Here is a 14,729-nt window from a genome sequence, read left to right on the forward strand (position 1 = left end):
TAGGGTTGGCAGATGTCAACGTCAACTCAATGGCAACCATCATCAACAACAACACAATAACTATATGAGCACTTAACTATATGAGTATAGATTTACACTACTCAATGACGTTGCATCTAGGCTCTGCTGTGTTCCCTTTTCCTCACATTTTCATAAAATAAATATACAAACTGGAAGGGCAACGTCGATCACAGGAAGGAACACATTTACAAATCAAGCGCATTTGTCCATATCTAATGCCAAGGGTTCGTTGCGGCTTTGAGCCCTATATTTAGTCAGAATCTAAAACAGATGCTGATAATTGTGTTAAAGTCAGGAAGGAGTAAAATATACCAAAAAGAATAGCCTGGATTGATTGGAAGATGCCTCCCCATTAGAGTCCAGCAAAGACGGTATCTCCTGAGAGAGGAGGCGAGGAGCCCTTTGATTGACACGTCTCTTTTAAGGCCTGACAGACACAGTGTTGACACAGCAGGTTGGAAGAAGGTCTAACAAGGCAAAGCAGAGAGGAGCCGGTTAATAAAACATTGGCTGTTTTGCCCAATTATCTGGAGGCACAGCGGGAAATAGGGGAGCATGGCTGTCAACACCTGCATCACCTTCTGAGGGCAAACCAAGGCAGATAAATTCGAGAGAGAGAGAAAGAGATTGAGAGAGAGATTGGCATAGAAGGAGAGAAGCTGGGGCCAATGTCTGTCCCCATTGCCAGGGTCATGTCTTAAAAGGGGACGAAGAGAGCCAGGATGACAGGCTTCAGTTGGAAACGGAGATGTCTATCAGCCCAAGCATCAGCAGAAAAGATCTCCAGACTGGAAGGGGAACACAGAGATATTTCAGCCTATTGGAGCATTCATATTAAAGTATCAGGAGCAAAAGGTCAGGCAATGCTCTGCTCCTCCTTAAATAAAGGATGCCGAGCTTATGAAACCAGTTGGGTGGATGAACTGCTCCAGAGTGTTGTCCAGTTTTAAAGGTGCATTAGTGGGCTTCTTTTATCTATATATATAAAAGAGTGATGGCATCACGGCGACCCACAAAACAACAAAACTACAGGCCCCCCCAACCTCAAAATTTGACAACACAACCCATCATCCATGCCTCTAGGTTGATACAACAAAAAGAAAAGAAAAATAAAGTCCTAATTAGAGAGAGAGGAATAATTGCTTTTATCCAATTGCTGCCAGTTAGAAGGCTAAGCTCCTCCAACTTGGTCTCCTAGCAACCCAATAAAAAATAATTAAAAAACACTAAAAATTGATACAATAAAATATTATAACAGAAAATAAATAAAAATAATACAAGAAAATAATAAAATATAATAAATAAAAATATAACTTACAATAAAATTAATTAAAACATGCAAATAACGTCAAATAAAAATTACACAACAATTTTTAACCAATACCACCACCACTTTGCCACAGCAACGCGTGGCCGGGCACAGCTAGTATATATATATAATGTTTATTTATTTTCATTCATTCAATTATACATACATTGCAAGTGTTTGTTGCATACAGTGCAATACTTTCATCTATTAGTCTTTCATAATCATTTCTCAGACAATATATTTTCAATAAGGGGTCACAGGCTTCTATTTGTATAGTACATATAAAAATATTATAAGTTCCAAATTTATATCCGTTTCCTCCTTGCCTTCAGTCTATTAGCTTCCTCTATGTACATTTTTAGATTAATTTTACATTGAAATGTTAGTGGGCTTCTGGAAGAAATAGCAGGAACCCATAGAAGGACACAGGAGCCCCAGTGGCGAAGTGCGTTAAAGCACTGAGCTGGAGACCAGAAGGTCTCAGGCTCAAACCCTGGGAGCGGCGGGAGCGCCCGCTCTTAGCTCCAGCTCCTGCCAACCTAGCAGTTCGAAAACATGCCAATGTGAGTAGATCAATAGGTACCGCTCCGGCGGGAAGGTAACAGCACTCCATGCAGTCATGCCTATGGCCACATGACCTTGGAGGTGTCTACAGACAACGCCGGCCCTTCGGCTTAGAAATGGAGATGAACACCAACCCCCAGAGTCAGACATGACTGGACTTAACGTCAGGGCAAACCTTTACCTTTTTATAGAAGGACACATTGGCCTATACATTCTCAATCCTGCACTGCAATTTCAGTTTGTTTCAATAGTTGTCATTTTTGAAGCCAACCTGGTGTTTTTATGTACGAGGGCTATCCAGAAAGTAGGTTACGTTTTGGAATTAAAAATGAACAAAGTATAGGAGAAAACATTTACCATATCCAGTTGAAAGCCACACCCAAATACCACTTCTCAACATAGTCGCCATTCAAATCTAGGCACTTTTCATAGGGATTAATGAGCTTGGCAACTCCTTCCCCACAAAACTCTGCCGCTTGCGTCCTCAACCAGCCAGTCACTCATTCAGCAGCTGCACAGCTGAGGATGAGGAAACAACTCCCACCCAAAAGACTCCAGAACTGCACGTGTGCGACCTGCCGTGTGGGGGTCTTTTGGAGTCTTTTGGGTGGGAGTTGTTTCCTCATCCTCATTCCAACAATGGGGTGGGGCTGGGGTGGCTGGCAACGCAGCGTTTTGGCAACACTGCGCAGCTGCAGGAAAGGGTGACCGGCTGGTTGAGGACGCAAGCGGCAGAGTTTTGTGGGGAAGGAGTTGCCAAGCTCATTCATCGCTATGATAAGTGCCTAGATTTGAATGGCGACTATGTTGAGAAGTGGTATTTGGGTGTGGCTTTTAACTGCATATGGTAAATGTTTTCTCCTATACATTTTGAGGGCACAAGTGGCAGAGTTTTGTGGGGAAGGAGTTGCCAAGCTCATTCATTGCTATGATAAGTGCCTAGATTTGAATGGCGACTATGTTGAGAAGTGGTATTTGGGTGTGGCTTTTAACTGCATATGGTAAATGTTTTCTCCTATACGTTTTGAGGGCGCAAGTGGCAGAGTTTTGTGGGGAAGGAGTTGCCAAGCTCATTCATCGCTATGATAAGTGCCTAGATTTGAATGGCGACTATGTTGAGAAGTGGTATTTGGGTGTGGCTTTTAACTGCATATGGTAAATGTTTTCTCCTATACGTTTTGAGGGCGCAAGTGGCAGAGTTTTGTGGGGAAGGAGTTGCCAAGCTCATTCATCGCTATGATAAGTGCCTAGATTTGAATGGCGACTATGTTGAGAAGTGGTATTTGGGTGTGGCTTTTAACTGCATATGGTAAATGTTTTCTCCTATACATTTTGAGGGCGCAAGTGGCAGAGTTTTGTGGGGAAGGAGTTGCCAAGCTCATTCATCACTATGATAAGTGCCTAGATTTGAATGGCGACTATGTTGAGAAGTGGTATTTGGGTGTGGCTTTCAATTGCATATGGTAAATGTTTTCTCCTATACTTTGTTCATTTTAAATTCCAAAACGTAATCTACTTTCTGGATAACCCTCGTATGACGGTGAGTAAATACTTTTGTCTGTCACACAAATACAGATTATGCTGCAACCCTAGTGACAGCTATCATCTGCAAGTCATCTGCTAGGTTTGGTTCTCCCACCGTTTCACGAAACGCCCCCACACGGTTCATCAGTCTATCGTTTCTGGTCAATAGCACATCATTTTCTCCTTACACTGTGAATGTGTTCAAATTGGGTATCCTCAAGATAAAAATAATGAGACCCAGGAGTCACCTTTTCCAATACAAGCCAGAAGAATAGATCTATATTTTCCTCCACACCGAGAAGAAAGATTTGGCTTTTAAAGAGTAATGTGTGAAGGCGTGTGAGTGAGGTTGCGCCTGCGCTTCTTTTGTATTCGGACGCTCTTCACTAATAAGCATCTATGGATGAGACGGTGTATCGGCCACCGGCGAGACTTGGCTTCAGTGTCCCTTCCAAGGTCACCCTAAACAACGCCGCTTTTCTGCTGCCGATAATGACCCTTTAAATGATCACATCAGAAACCGGACCCAACGGTGGAGTTGGCTCATGAAAAAATCATGGGTGACAACCACGGGTCACCGAAAACAAAGCGAAGTCTGTTGACACTGGATCAGCCGGGCTCATAAATAAATTAAAGGAGAGATCATCAATAATTTAAGTCATAAATAGCAATATATTCTTTGAAAATGGCATCAAGGGGCAGTTGGCTGTCCAGTGAAAGAGCTGGCCAAAACTGGTTTCTGACCTGACCCAGTGCAAGGTCATGGATGGCAGGATGAACTTGGAAAAACTACTTTCTTTGGGTGATGGCTTCCACCATTATGTGTCCATAGCAAGGATTGACTACTATTAGAGGAGCTATCCAAGGTGCTGGGCCTGATTGGAAACAAAGAGGAATAAACATTTCTGATATAATTGATAAAAACAAAAGTACCTTCTAGCTCTAACAAGCAGGAGTTTTTATTCCTCTTCTCCAGTACCATGGAGGGGTCTTTGACATTCTGAATCAAAACTTCCAGTAGATTCTTTGGACCAAGTAGCTCTTTGGACCAAGTCAAGTTTCTGAACATTCTTCAAAGGCAGCTGCGGAGAAGAGACGTTGGATGTTTATTTAATTATATTATTATATTATAACCGCTGCCACCAGTATAAAGATGTTTATAATGCGGCCACCAGATGTAAAGGGGATTATCCACGCTTGCCACCACTATGGGAAGATATAGCCACTAGCTACTTAGAGAGGAGACTTTTTAAATTTTGTTTTTCTTCTTTCTTCTTATTTGTTTTTGATGGTAATATATATGACAAAAGATAAAATGTTTAAAAGAACAATAACACAAAGCTTAATGGTTACAGTAACTTTCTCTTTAGAGGCACTTTGGTTAACAGTTGCAAGGCTAGAATGAGGTGTTTCAAACTTCTTAAAATGTCACTTCTTTCTTTACTGCTCTAAACTGCAGTCACCCTGTGAATTACAATCACAGATTATCTGTTCCTCATCAAGAGACAGACTACCTTAAAATAAGTCACCAAACTTATTTTAAATTGACTCAAAAATTTGAGTCTCCCTGATCCCTTCAACTGAGGATCAGTCTTCACTGTACCTCATCAGGGCACAGACTCACTGCTTCTTTTTCAAACCTGCACTTCTCCACCAAAACGGCACTTGGCTCCGCCCACTTCTCCATGGCAACCAACTCATGAGTGCAGAGTAACTGAAATATTGACCCTTTTAAAATGCAATTAAATATGACATCTGTAAACTAAAAAATTCACACTTTGTTACAGCAGCATATCATGTTGACTGAATATGAGCAAGGAAGATGGCCAAGAATTTTGTTCAGGTAGTCTTCATTCTTCTTTCAAAATAGGTAGCACTTTGGCGCTTTCATGTCAGCAGGGCAGTCAATTCACTTCAGGGTTTATCTGCAAAGCTATCCAAGGTACTGTCTATGGGGTCATCATACTAGAAAGTTCCTTTGAGTTAAGATCAAACCCTGGAGTGGATTCTCCATTTCATTCATTTAAATCAGTGGTTCCCAATCTTTTTTGACCAGGGACCACTGTCCAACACTAGTATCAAAAGGGTTACGAATCAATTTTTGGTCAACTTTAGATTTGGTTTGGTTATTTGGGATGCTGATTCAGAAAACTGCATTGGATAGACCACATCAGCTGTAGTTTCTTATACAGAACATATGCCATCAGTAGTTGTCATCTGCTCACCCACAGAAAACCATATTTAATAAGCCTTGGCACTATAAGAGGGTTTTGCGAGACCAATCGCTCTCGTTGCAACGGTGTAGTAATGGTGTGGCTGCGGACCCTATTTTAGTTCTTGCAAACCACTGGTGGTCCATGGACCATAGGTTGGGAAGCACTTAAATTCCAAATCCTTAAAACAGAAGAGGAGGAAGAGGACAATAATAACAACAACTTGAGATTAAACATCTCAAAAGTGGGAGGAAGAGAAACTCAGTACATCCATTTCAGCATCAGTTTCTCCCCGGAAACCTCCCATTTCCATGATATCTTGAATTGCATTATGAAATAATGAAATGAATAATAATGAATTATTCCACTCAGCAAGAAAGTTTGGCAGCATCCCAAAATAGCTTCCCCTCCCTGCCACCTCTTCCCAATATTACATATTTGAAATGCCTTTTAAAAACTGTTGTGTTTGTATATATATGCAATCGAGCTTAATTGGAAATTTTTGTTTTGGAAAAAAACCCAATGACATTTTACAGGCTGTTAGTCTTCTAAGTGGACGATGCCTTATGGTATTTAAAAGCTGTTTTGCAAACAGCCAAGATATTTTACATTTGAGGGGGGAAAGGTTGCCAAGCTTTCTGTTCACAAGGAGAGAAAATTCTCTTTCTGGATCCGAGCGTTTCATTTGAATGCACTCCATCTGAGTGCCGGCGCACATCATTGCTCCAATTTTCCAGGGTGCAAATGCTTCACTGGTTGGATCTGTTGGGAGACTTGGCAGCTCAGGCTACATAGGGTATTGGAACAGGAAGCGGTGTTTTTTTCCTAATATTTGGTTACAGTTTTGCTTTCCCCTTGTGAAATGCACAGCATCTTCCAAGTGGAGAAATGGGGTGGACATGCCAAGTTTGTAGGCTTCTGGTTCACACTCCAACATGCCATGAAAAACGGAAAGGGCATCTCAGGATATAGGCCAAATTCAGAGTTTGGGAGAGTCGTTGGACAACCAGAATAGACACATCTAGCAGTCATTCCAGAAGTGGAAATCCAAACAGAAGCCTTTGTCAACCTGGCATGATGGATACACTATGATAGAAACACTCAACTGGATCATATACCTTTCTGAAGCTGCTTCCTCTAGAATAATACTGACCTATCTGGTGGCACAGTGTGTTAAAGCACTGAGCTGCTGAACTTGCAGACCAAAGGTTCCAGGTTCAAATCCCGGGAGCTGTTAGCCCCAGCTCCTGCCAACCTAGCAGTTTGAAAACATGCAAATGTGAGTAGATCAATAGGTACTGCAACGGTGGGAAGGTAATAAAGGCGCCCCAGCTCCTGCCAACCTAGCAGTTTGAAAACATGCAAATGTGAGTAGATCAATAGGTACCGCAACGGTGGGAAGGTAATAAAGGCGCCCCAGCTCCTGCCAACCTAGCAGTTCGAAAACATGCAAATGTGAGTAGATCAATAGGTACCGCACCGGCGGGAAGGTAATAAAGGCGCCCATGTAGCCATGCTGGCAACTCAACCAGGAGGTGTCTACACACAACAGGCTCCTCAGCCGGAGAAGTTCATATTCTTCCTTCTGCTTCTTTTTCCTATTTTCTAAAGGATGGGGGGGAGCCCCTGGTGGCGCAGTGTGTTAAAGCGCCAAGCTGCTGAACTTGCAGACCGAAAGGTCTCAGGTTCGAATCCGGGGAGCGGAGTGAGCGCCCGCTGTTAGCGCCAGCTTCTGCCAACCTAGCAGTTCGAAAACATGCCAATGTGAGTAGATCAATAGGTACCGCTCCGGCAGGAAGGTAACGGCGCTCCATGCAGTCATGCCAATGGCCACATGACCTTGGAGGTGTCTATGGACAACGCCGGCTCTTCGGCTTAGAAATGGAGATGAGCACCAACCCCCAGAGTCAGACACGACTGGACTTAATGTCAGGGGAAACCTTTACCTATCATTTCAGTATCTTCTAGTGAGTCAATGGGTGTGGAACTGGAATTTGAAGGACCTGTCCAGAGTGCATATTTCTACCTTTCATAATAGATTCTGGACATCAGGTGTAAACCTGAAGCAGATTTCATGAAAGCAAGTTGAAGAGATGATCACCTCTTCAAGATCACCATAGGTCAGAGTCGACTTGAAGACAAAGGGCACTAATACTGAACAAAGACTTTTATTGTGGGTGTAAATCATCACTCCTTTAATTTTTCCTAAGAGAATGAGAAAAAATTCCAAAGTGGAATATATTTTGAATGGTTTTGTGTATTTTAATGGTTTTTGCACCCATCTTGGTCAGTTTGTAAGCACATGCCCCCATAAAAATGACAGAAGGAGAGACTATGGAAGCTGGAAGTTTGAGAAACAGTTAGAGGTTCTTAAGGTGCCACCGAGGCCCTTCCCTTTGCCCACGTCTGGCACCAACAAGGAGGAGCGGCATGTATCCTGTTAACTCGTCCCCTGCAGCTGCTTTACTATAGTTCGAACTGTCAAAGCTCTTTAATCGGATGCTCAAGAGCAGAAGCGGTAGCGATAGGGCTCCGTCTTCTTGAGGACGATAAGGATGACAGGCACAAGGCTACAGAGAAGGATAGCCTTGCAAAGCCTCCGGAAAACAAACAGCAGGCATCCATCACAGCTTGCGATGGGCGTAATGGCCGGAGAGATGGTGCCGTATCTCTGAGGGAGAGAAATGGGCAGTAAAGAAAATGTACAGCCGGCAAGACAGCAAAGGAATGGCAAAGGAACCAAATGGTGACAGAGGTTTCCGTGCCGGCGGAAATGGTGATTCTGCTCCATGTTTGGGTTCAAGAATCAAAGGAACTCTCCAAGGTGCTGGAACCGTTTTTAAGGCAAGATTCAGCACCTTGGAGAGGTCTTTCAGTGTCAGAACCCAACTCTGAAGCTGATTCACTGCTCCACTTGCATGGAAGCCACCAGGAACCACTGGACCTAGGGTAGATTTCAATTGAATGCAGTCTCTATTCTGATTGATCAAAGCATTTACTTTAGAATTTAAGCTTCATTGCAATTGGGAGGCAGAGGCTCAAGGTGAAGCCAAAGAAATCAAACTATTTGCAGAGTATGCGTGTTTAAAACTTAGATCTTTCTGTGAGTATGACATTTTACATTATCTTTGTTGTGTATCGTGTATGTCTCATGTAACTATATGTATTGTAAATAACTGGTAGCCACTATATATGTTCCCTATAGGATCCACATAAAAAAACCTCAAAAAAACAACTGAAAAAAGGACTACAATCCACCTGATGAAGACTCTTTTGAGTTGAAACCGGTTATGGTTTTGGAGTCTACTATCCATAATAAAGAAACAAGAACAATCATTATATATAAGACTAGCTGTGCCCGGCCACGTGTTGCTGTGGCAAAGTATGGTGGTATAATTACTACATAGCACTACTGCGCATTGAACTACCTTTTCTGTCAAATTTGTTGTATCACATGATGTTTTAGTGCTTAATTTGCAAAATCATCACCTAATTTGATGCTTAATAGGCTTTTCCTGAATCCCTTCTTATTATCCAACATATTCACTTATCCAACGTTCTGCTGGCCCGTTTATGTTGGATAAGTGAGACTCTACTGTATATTGATAATGTTATATTATCTGATTAGAACTGGATTATATGAGGCCCCTTCTACACAGCTGTATAAAATCCACACTGAAGTGGATTATATGGCAGAGTGAACTCAAGATAATCCAGGTCAAAGCAGATAAGATTATAAATGGGTTATATAGCTGTGTGGAAGGGCCTTGAGTCTACACTGCCATATAATCCAGTTCAAATCAGATAATCTGTATCTTATAGGCAGTATGGAAGAGGCCTAAGTGAGGCCTAATTCTGCCTGTCCCCTGGACTGCGTGGGTTGCTAGGAGACCAAGTGGGTGGAGCTTAGCCTTCTAACTGGCAGCAATTGGATAAAAAACAATTATTCCTCTTCTTCTAATTAGGACTTTATTTTTCTTTTCTTTTTGTTGTATGAACGTAGAGACATGGATGAGGGTTTGTGCTGCAAAGTTTAGTGTTTCTGGGATGTGTAGTTTTGTTGTTTTGTCCTAGGCCGAAATTTCATTACCCTTTTATATATATAGCAGAGGACTCAATTTGTGAATGTGGAACAATTAAAGAACTAAAGAACATTTATTGTTTATGAGAAGAGGAGTAAATCCATCCTTCAAGAGAAAAATATTGTTTTTACTGTGAAGGTAACCGTCCTTTGTTCGATTGTTTAACAACGCCTTTTGTATCTGTTTTCGTACTGATGTATTGAACTAAATTTAGGTTTCATGATTTCTGTATTACTGTAATAGTGGATACTTGTCTTTGTAGAAGCCAAAGAAAGGTCGGGTTCGGAAATAACAGAAGGGAATATCTGGGATAAGGTAAGCACAGGAGAACGGCCCAAGTCATTTCGGAAAAGAGGAAATGACTCGCCCAAGATCTCAATTTCTGACCATAATCCTTGCTTCCCTCCAGGAAAGACATGGATCAATCCACACCTGAAAGGAGGCCTTTGCCTTCTCTAACCCACACGCTTCCAGCAGTTCTCTTTGGAGATCTGCTCGCAACCTTGGATTGCAACCTGCGACGGCAATGGCGGCGGCGTCAGTCCAATCACTGCGCAGGAGATGGAATGCCTGTCGGCAAGGTGAGCAAGAGAAAAGAAAAGAGAGAGCCACCTCACCCTCTCCATGCTAAGCAGCCGGTCTGGGCGAGCGAGCGAGCAAGCAAGCAGCAAGAACGCACCACCCCGGGTAGAAGCTTTCACAGAGAGAATGGAAAGGACAACAAAGAAGAAGGGGAGACAGTGCCTTCTTACAGGGAAAGGACTTTGCATGAAAGGTATGCATCCATACCTCACGACCTCTGAGGATGCCTGCCATAGATGTGGGCGAAACGTCAGGAGAGAATACTTCTGGAACATGGCCACACAGCCCGAAAGACATACAACAACCCTGTGATCCCGGCCATGAAAGCCTTCGACAAGACTTTGCATTTGCTACCAGGGAGGAGAAGCACGGCACCAAGGGGTCTTGGGTTGAGGAGCAAAGGGCAGAGAGCCGAGACGAATGACCAAAAAGGGCCAGGATAGAAAAGGAAAAGGGAAATAAGTTGCCAAGTGCAACTCCAGTAAGGCCTCTTTTAGAAAGCAACACATTGTCCCTAAGATCATAGTTATTTATTTTGTGTCAAAAGCATTGCATAACAAATACATTTTAAAATGATGAGAAAAAAAAGGAAATCACAAGCACCTAAATAGTTTTAGACCAAAAGCGGGCAACAGCAACCGCATTGTCCATTGCTTTAAGCAACTCCTCCTCTGTACATGAGGCAGGACATTGTGGGCAAGCCTTCATATGCGGAGTTGTTTTTTCTGCTCCACAGTCACACAAGGGGGAGGGTTCCTCCAGGTCGTGCCACCTTGCCAAGTTGTCTTTAGATCTGCCCACTCCACTTCTGAGTCTGTTCAGGGACTTCCAAGTTGCCCATTCATATCATATCATATCATATTCATATCATAATTAAGGTAAAGGTAAAGGTTTTCCCCTGATGTTAAGCCCAGTCATGTCTGACTCTGGGGGTTGGTGCTCATCTCCATTTCTAAGCCAAAGAGCCAGCATTGTCCGTAGACACCTCCAAGGTCATGTGGTCATAGGCATGACTGCATGGAGTGCTGTTACCTTCCCGCCGGAGCGGTACCTATTGATCTACTCACATTGGCATGTTTTCGAACTGCTAGGTTGGCAGGAGCTGGGGCTAACAGCGGGTGCTCACTCCGCTCCTGGGATTTGAACCTGGGACCTTTTGGTCTGCAAGTTCAGCAGCTCAGTGCTTTAACACACTGTGCCACCAGGGGCCCAGTAGTAAGGTAAAGGTAAAGATTTTCGTGTCCGACTCTGGGGTTTGGAGCTCATCTCCATTTCTAAGCCAAAGAGCCGGCGTTGTCCTTAGACACCTCCAAGGTCATGTGGCCATTGGCATGACTGCATGGAGCGCTATTACCTTCCCGCCAGAGCGATACTTATTGATCTACTCACATTGGCATGTTTTTGAACTGCTAGGTTGGCAGGAGCTGGGGCTAACAGCAGGTGCTCACTCCGCTCCCGGGATTTGAACCTGGGACCTTTTGGTCCACAAGTTCAGCAGCTCAATGCTTTAACACACTGTGCCACCAGGGACCCCATAAGATCATAGTTTAAAAAAGGTAAAGGTTTTCCCCTGACGTTAAGTCCAGTCATGTCCGACTCTGTGGGTTGGTGCTCATCTCCATTTCTAAGTCGAAGAGCCGGCATTGTCCATAGACACCTCCAAGGTCATGACTGCATGAAGTGCCGTTACCTTCCCGCTGGAGAGGTACCTATTGATCTACTCACATTGGCATGTTTTCAAATTGCTAGGTTGGCAGAAGCTGGAGCAACAGCGGGCGCTCATTCCGCTCCCGGGATTTGAACCTGGGACCTTTTGGTCCGCAAGTTCAGCAGCTCAGCGCTTTAACACACTGAGCCACCAGGGGCCCCATAAGATCATAGTTACAGCTTGGAAAATACTCCGGCCAGGCCAGCCGTTGGCCATGCTGGATGGAGGATTCTGGAAGCTGTAGTCCAAAAAGGAACTTTTCCAAGCTCTGTCCTCCGTTTGCTCTCCATTGCAGCAATTAATTGGCTTTCCCCTGTTTTTAGTTTTCACATCTATTACACTCGCTTTGGCTTCCAAAGCAGATTGCTTTTGTTAATGTTCTTCCCTTCCACTAAAATAAAAAAATAATAAAGAAAAATTATTGATGCTGCATTTCCCAACAGTTTGGTGTGATGCGGAATGGGGTGCGCCTCTGTGTACAACAAACACATCTCGCTAATTCCAATAAAAGAGAGTTGACGCCGGCTCATTTGGCATTGTCAGGGAAATTCGATACATCTGCCGCGCTCGCGGAAGCCTCCCTCACCAAAGCGCAACCGGCAGATGCGACGCACAAAAACGGTCCCAATGATTTCCATTCCAAGGTTTGTTATTGCAGGCAGCATTCAATGATGGGCTCGCAGCTGGGACCCATTGTGGAAACAGACATACATTCTCAGCTCGAGCAATGGAATCTCTCTCTTTCTTTCTATGTCTCTCTGTGTGTGCGTTTGGTGTACTGAGGAGGCATTATAGTGTCATAAAATGCCATTCGTGCAACGAAATCCTATTCCTGGATGCTTCAAGTCTTAGTACCCTGCTATGGTCACATTAGTAGTTGTCACCGTCTCTGGGCCATTTCACACTACAGAGTTATAGCCATGGCTCCACTTTTAACTCCCATCACAGAACCATCATATGCAATCCTGGGATTTGCAGTTTAGGATAAGTTTGCCTTAAGGTCACCATAAATCAAAATCTGGAGGGCCTAGAAAATGCCTAGAGAGAGCACCAGATGTGGGTAAATGAAACATCAGGTGCAGGTTCTGTGGATACATGGGCCATATTATATACCGTATATACTCAAGTATAAGCCAACCCTAATGTAAGCCGAGGCACCTAATTTTACCACAAAAAACTGGGATAACTTATTGGCTCGAGTATACGCCGAGGGTGGGAAATGCAGCAGCTATGGGTAAATTTCAAAATAAAAATAGATACCAATAAAATTTCATTTCATTATTCGAGGCATCAGTAGGTTAAATGCTTTTGGATATTTACCGTATTTCAAAGAAAAACAATAAACTAGCTCTATAAGTGGAAAAGTAGGGGCAACAAAAACAATATGGTATCAACAATAACCTAATAATAATAATAATAATAATAACAACAACAACAACAACAACAACAACAACAACTTCATTTGGATCCCATCCTATCTCCCCATGGGGACTCAGACCGGCTTCCAACAGGCAGTTGGAAGTAACAGGCAAACATTCAATGCTTAGATAAACAATGCAGAGCTAGATATAGATCTATAATTATAGATACTAATTTCATATATGCATTTCCCCCTGAAATGTTTGCAAATCCCTCTGTGTGTGTGTGTGCATTTCCCCTACAATATTTGCAAGCCATATATATATATATATATATATATATATATATATATATATTCTCATATCTATCTAGACATGTCTATAGATATTTGTGTATTCATCCCCCCCCCCCCGTAATATTTGCAAGCCCTATATATAGGTAGGTAAGAATATATTCATATCTATTCAGACATCTCTCTTTATATAGATATTTGCAGAGACTTGTAAACATATAAGGGTAAATTCATATATAAAAATAATGTATATGTATGGCTACAGATACACAGGTACATGGATCTATAGGTATAAAGGATTGGCAAAGACCTGCAAACATATGAGGGCAAATTCATATATAAAATTAATGTATATAGATAGATACACATATAAAGGTACATAGAGATGGCAAAAGCTTGCAAAGGGTTAATGCCTATATATGTGTAGGAGAGTTTAACAAATATTTCAGGGGGGAAATGCTTTCATAAGATTAATGAATATATATATTTTTCTTCTTTCTGACTTGCAAGGGTGTCTTTCTATTTTCAAAACATTCCCTTAATTAAGAGCGAGGGAGGCTTTGCAAAAGAAAACACACTGATAAGGGAGGAGAAGAGAGAAATAGATCACAGATTGCAAGCAATAGTTGCTGGCCTTGACCTTGACCTGATTATAAGCCGGGGGAGGCTTTTTCAGCTCATTTATGAGGGCTGAAAAACTCGGCTTATTTTTGAGTATATACGGTATGTTAAAGACAAACCTACCAGCCTGCGCCACAGCCCGGGTTTTGTGTATAAGGTATATATGAAACAAATGAATTTCGTATTTCGACTTGGTTCCCACCCCCCAAGATACCTCACTATGCATCTGAAAATATTCCAAAATCCAAAATATGGAACACTTCAGGTCCCAGGCATTTTGCATAAAGGGACACTCCACCTAGATTTGGTTGCTAATGGCAGGCTCCAAAGCGAGCCATTGATTTTAATCCAGGAACCTCCTGGTGACCCCCTGTCTTCAGCACAGCTGCCAGGTAAAAAGGCCGGCTCATTGCTCACATAAGGAAATCTCCTCGGGATAAAATTAAATGGTTCT

The 14,729-nt window shown here is 42.7% G+C and overlaps 1 protein-coding gene across 1 annotated transcript in view; it reads right to left on the reverse strand.

The window, feature by feature from the left end:
- elfn1 (extracellular leucine rich repeat and fibronectin type III domain containing 1) overlaps positions 1 to 14,729 on the reverse strand; it is a 364,525-nt gene that overhangs the window by 239,019 nt on the left and 110,777 nt on the right. The window contains exon 3 of the mRNA XM_062964146.1: positions 4,352 to 4,500. The gene's annotated coding sequence lies outside the window, so the exon portion shown is untranslated. The remainder of the gene's footprint in view (positions 1 to 4,351; positions 4,501 to 14,729) is intronic.

This window comes from Anolis carolinensis, unplaced genomic scaffold (assembly GCF_035594765.1).
Source record: "Anolis carolinensis isolate JA03-04 unplaced genomic scaffold, rAnoCar3.1.pri scaffold_13, whole genome shotgun sequence".
In the NCBI taxonomy this organism is placed as follows: domain Eukaryota; kingdom Metazoa; phylum Chordata; class Lepidosauria; order Squamata; family Dactyloidae; genus Anolis; species Anolis carolinensis.